The 6,005-nt window shown below is 38.5% G+C and overlaps 1 protein-coding gene across 3 annotated transcripts in view; it reads right to left on the reverse strand.

The window, feature by feature from the left end:
- Positions 1–6,005, reverse strand: part of ATG2B (autophagy related 2B) — a 68,762-nt gene that overhangs the window by 62,020 nt on the left and 737 nt on the right. The gene's annotated exons all lie outside the window — the stretch shown is intronic.

Here is a 6,005-nt window from a genome sequence, read left to right on the forward strand (position 1 = left end):
CAGACATGGCAACTGAAGATCAGTTACAGAACAAACTTTTAAAACTAAATGGAAAAATTCTCAATCCCTTTAGTACTAGCGTTTTTCAAAATGCAGTCAAGGACCACATGCATCAGAATCCACTAGGAGACGCTTCTTAAAAATGCAGATTCTCGGGTCTTTAGAACCAGAATCTATAGGGAAGGAGACCAAAGTCTGCATGTTAGCAAACTTCCCAGGTGAATCCAGTGCTGCCAATGTTTGAGAAGCTCAGATCTCTTGAATCATTTGAAGCAGTAGGTGTACAAAAGGAATACAGGAATCAGAAAGACTTAGGTTTGAAATCTGGCTGCACTGCAAATATTAAGCCTGAGTAAGTTACTTAACTTCATGGTAAAATGGAAATAACACCCAACTTAGAGCAAGAAAATGTATATAAAAGCACTCAGTACATTATACAGAGATGGAAGGTGCCTAATAAATGGTCATTATCTTCCAAAGCAAACTAAAATCCCCTACCTCAACTCCAAGTCCCCTTGTCATTAACTGCATTCCTCTTTCTTTAGTCAAGGTAGCTATTTGCTCAAACCACAAACTACTGCCTGCTAACCCTCAGCTCCTCTGAAACCACTCTTAACTGCCAATAAACCGACAAAAGCAACAAACAATGTTCAGTCCTCATCTTCCTTGAATTCTTATCTCTATCTAATTCCTATGGTCACTTCTCTTTTTGGAATTCTAACTTTCCTTGGCTTCCGTAACACTCTTTACACTTTCAGTCTTTTTTCTAATCCTTTACCACTTAAAATGTTGGCATTCGCCTAAATTTCGTCTTCAGCCTTTTCTGTCTCAGTCTAATCTACCTACTACCCAAGCACTCTGTGCCGTTCCAGTGTTTCAGTCACTACTGATACTCTGATAACCCAAATTTTTATCTCCAGCTCTTCCTCAATGCCAATACTATAGCTCCCACCGCCTCCTGAGAATCCCTATCTGGATGTTCCAAGACCCCCTCAATCAATGTTAAAACTTATTCTCGCCCCAATCTCAATCTCTTCCTTTCCTCTCCCACTTGCTCCCCACCCACATGATTGGGACAACCTTCTCCTTCTCTGCTAGTATTTGCTATTTCACCACCAACCTAGTGCTTTTCCTATCTTTTCATATCAATTTTAAAAGAAAAATTTAAATATTTGATACTAAAAAGAAGCCATCATATAAGAAAAAAGCAGTAGCTCAGAACTGCTAATTTCATAAGTATTTCCATAATTAAAGTCTGAAATTTTTGCACCATAACGTTATCTCTGGGAGAGATGAAATAAAGGGCTATTACTTCATACTTTATATATTTCTTTATAGATATATATAGACAGATAGATATAGATAGATAGATATAGCACCTTTCTTTACTGTTTGAGTTTTTTTGCCAGGAGCATATATATTAGTTATATAAAAATAATTAAAAATATACCAAAGTGTTTTAAACTGTATATAGGCAATGACAGACTCTGTAACATGGGGATCTGTCAACATGAGACACCATCTAGGAAACTGGATTTGATAGAATTCTCTTCTCAATAAACACCAAGTCTTCATTTGTCTCAATTTTGTGGCCACCTTAAACTTACAGTTCAGGAAGTTTTATTACAGTACTGAAGAATACTATTAAAAGAAAAAATATGGTAAATGTTAAGGAAATCGTTCTGGAGAGAGTCAACAGTTCAAGAATTTCAACTGTGACACTAAGCTGCAATATAATATCCCTAAGTATAAGATGTTCAAATAGGTTACACTTATACACAATCTTATACACACCTGGCAAAATCCCCTATATCCTATATCATACAGTACTCAGAAATGCACTTATTCTGTGAAACCCCAAAGTCTATGACAGTGTATGAGTACAACAAAATTCTCAACCTACTTGGCCAAGTTGATTTCCTGTTATTTACTCAGGCAACACCTTCCTCATTAGTCCACTGAAGTTATGTCCACATGATTCAATAATTCTTAAACTAAAAGCAGAGCCACCTGAACTACTCAGCAAAGAAGTGCCCTATGGTAGATTACCTTAGAGTTTTGCTTGTTTTGTTTAAGGCCATTTTGCTTTCAATTATCATCAATGAGTTTCATGCACAAAGACAGAAAAAGAGAAGCTAACACTGGTCTCTACTACAGCGTTTGGCAAATGATTAGTAGTCAATGTTTCCTGAACACAAGATAATTTTATTATACGCACCAGCATAAGCAGCAAAGCAACAGAAACAGATTATTAAATTGAAATTAAAAGGCTTCAATATAATTAATTAACATCTATCTTCCTGGACATGTTGAACTTCTGTGAGAAAAGGGTCTTTATCTAGTTCGCTGCTATATGCCCAGTGCCATCAGAGTGGCACGTGCCAAGAGCTCAATAAATGTACTGAACTAAGTAATGAAAAAACTTGACTAAAAAAATAAGAATAAAGTCACAGTCTTAAAAGTGTGAAAAGAACGAGTCATCAAATCCAAACGCCCACCCAAACAAAATTTCCTTCTTTTGATATTTTGCATTTTGACCACTCAATGGGAAAAGAACTCATGAACTAATAAGATAGCCCATTCCAATTGTGGAAGAATTCCAAATGCCTTCCCTCTGCTCCTCCCGCCACATCAGGCCCTTTTAAGGCAGTGATCTCCAAAGTGGGGCGTCTATATTCCAGAGAGTACAACAGATGATCTGTGTCTAGGGAAGGAGGAAGAAAATTAGACATCCTATATTAAATTTTTCACACTGTGAGATTTAAAAGTTGTGCTAATATTGAGTATACAAATGGGCACTGGCACGCTCACTCAGGCCATACATCAGACTAGTACAAAGAGAAGACTAGGAGTTCCACAGAGGGGAAGAGTGAAGGGGGGTGCCCTCAGCTGGATGCTCCTCTTCAGCACACTGAAACTTCCTTGAGCATACTATATTCCACATAATAAAAGCAGACCTCTGAACAGTGCAATCTTTGTAAAGAGACAGGAAGTGACAATAACTTTCTGATTTCCTGGGTTTTCTATGGCCAAATATCTAAGAGTTGAATTCAAAGATGATAAGCAATTTTCTTCTACACAAAGAGAAGAGTTCTAAATATGCTGACTGTTTATGTGATGACGGATGGTTATCACTAGTATATGCTACTTCAATAATAAGTGAGAAAGTAACTGCTTTTCAAAAGATACCTTTACTAAGGGAGAACCTTTTTTGAAAAATTATATTTGGAAATATTTCCATTGTTACATGATTTTGTTGCTGAAACAATATCTATTAAAAATACCACCTTTTTTTTAAGTCATTATCAACACAGGTTAAAAAAGGTTTGAAAACATAGAAAGATTATTCAAATGAATTTAAAAGTCTTCTGAACAAAGAATTTTTTAAAATAGGTTTTAAAGTTAATTTTTATATATATAAATGTATATTATTTATATAAAAATGAAATACCTTCCAATTAATTAGCAAGAATAACTGATTGAGATGCAGGAAGAAGGGAACGTCACAGCCAATTTCAACACAATCCTATGTCTAACTGATGGTTGAGAATTGAAACATTAGCAATGTCACCAATGACGCAACTCTTCTATTTGGATCCCTGAATCTTTGTAAGGTATCTTTTTTTCAGTCATGAAAGTCATTAAAATCAAGTGTCAAAAGTAACTGAATTTGGAATCAGAACTTTGAATAGTTATACCTAAGGGCCACATCAAGATTTTTCTTAGTCATCAACACAGAATGCTATAATTAATAAATAAATAAATCAGCACAGCAAACGTTTACTGGATGCTTTATTTCACGTTATCGTTTTGGTTGGGCATATCCTTCACCTTCAAGGAGCAGAATAAAACAATCTTCAGATTAAATCTGGCCATAAATTATTCTGCCAAGGATCCTGAAGTCAAACTGTAAAATTCAAATATCACCTCTGACTTCCCATGAGGATTAAATAAAACCACACAAATGAGAGTGCCTAGCACAGTGTTTGAAGTAAATAAATAGATGCTTAATAAACATTAACTGCACTTTCCTTGGCTTGAAGCCATATAATTAATGAACCAAGAATTAGACAGGTTTGAATCCTCATTGTACCACTTGCTAGCTGTGTGAGTAGGAGCAAATTATTTAACTTCAACTGTAAAATGGAAATAAAAATATCCACCTTATAGATCATTAAAAGAAAAGTCAATAAAGAATAATACATAAACTCATTCAACCCACAAAAGACTATTAATAAATGTCCAACCCCTCTCCTTCAAGATAGCCTATTCATAAATGTACCAAAAGTATAGACTCATAGGAGGTTAAATTAAAAACTATCCATCAGGGGACCAGCTAGGTGGTTAAGTTTGCACTCTCGCTTTAGCAGCTCGGGGTTCGCGGGTTCGGATCCCCGGTGGAGACCTACACACCACTCATCAAGCCCTGCTGTGGCAGCATCCCCATATAAAATAGAGAAAGACTGGCAACAGATGTTAGCTCAGGGCCAATCTTCCTACCAAAAAAGAAAAAAATACATCCATCAGAATCCCTATCTTCTAGTAAGAATTACAGCAATACGGTATCCTCACACAGTGCCTGGCATGGAGTGTACACTTCACTAATGTTCACTGAACTAACTGTGGCAGCCAGCGCTGGCCTCGTGTGGGACTAGGTCTTTCTGTTATTCAAACCAGGGCTCTTTCCACTATCCTGCGTACCCTCCCTAGTTTAAGTCATCTCCTTACTGATGAGAATATATGCTTATTCCTATTAGTACCAGTTAAGGGTCATAACAAGGTGTTACCATAATTTGAGTTTTTCAGGGTTCTATGGCTAAGGAAGTCACTACCCTGTTAAAAATACTTTTGCATGGGGGCCAGCCCAGTGGCGCAGCGGTTAAGTTCGCACATTCTGCTTCGGCGGCCTGGGGTTTGCTGGCCTGGATCCCCAGGTGTGGACATGACACTGCCTGGCAAGCCGTGCTGCAGTAGGCGTCCCACATATAAAGTAGAGGAAGAGGGGCACAAATGTTAGCTCAGGGCTAACCTTCCTCAAAAAATAAAATAAATAAAAATAAAAATAAATACTTTTGCATAAAAGAAAAAACCCCACAAGCTTCTTCCTTAAATCAGGAGGAAAAAAAAGGTTTCCTTTTGTTTGGCACAACTATCAGAGGAAAGTGGCCTATGTTTATGAATTCCTAAATGTAAACTGTGTAGGCATGCTTTTAGGATGGCAAAACTCTAGAATGGTACAACCAAGACAAACTGTAAGCAGCCAGCTCCAGCGCAATCAACAAAGCCACTCCATTCTTGTCAAACTCAAGGCTGAATACACTTGAGTAAAATACTGAACATACACATGCAGGTACAACCGTATACGGTGAGTGGAAATACACATGAAGCACCTGTAAGACACAGTGAGTCAACCCGCAGCCTCTGGATGACAAATAGAAAACAGGTTTTAAAATGTCTGAAAAATTGCAGCTTCGGCGCTTTCGCAACACCTGCGTTTACGACCTGTCACGTGAAGCCAACAGGCACTAATGGGGCCACACAACCATTCACAGGCTGGCTTTGTAAATATACGATGAAGCAAAAGCGGGCAGACCTGCAGAGGAGGCCAGCACCTAACTTTCTTCCAGGTGGCAAACGCTGTCCCGAGACTGCGGTGTGCAAGCAGCCAACCCAAAATAAAGGAAGAACTAAGGATTCTGACATCCGCAAAGGTCCTCCACATCCTTAATCTTTCCGGGGTGTCATCTCATGAAATAGGGTTTGTATGCCACAGAACCCCGAGACCCCTCCTACCCCAAAGGGCAGCGCTGGTCCCCTCCTCCGATGGACCCCTTTCAGCCAGCTTCACAGACCCCAAACCACAGACTCAACGGATTCCTATACTGCAGATTCACTACCTCTAAGTTTCTGGAGCACGTGATTTGGGGGCGCAAACTCGCTAGAAACAGACTCAACAAGACTTGAACACATTTTTCTGAGCCCTGCCACGCTTGGATCCAAACAAT

The sequence above is a fragment of the Equus przewalskii genome, chromosome 25 (assembly GCF_037783145.1).
Source record: "Equus przewalskii isolate Varuska chromosome 25, EquPr2, whole genome shotgun sequence".
Lineage (NCBI taxonomy): Eukaryota > Metazoa > Chordata > Mammalia > Perissodactyla > Equidae > Equus > Equus przewalskii.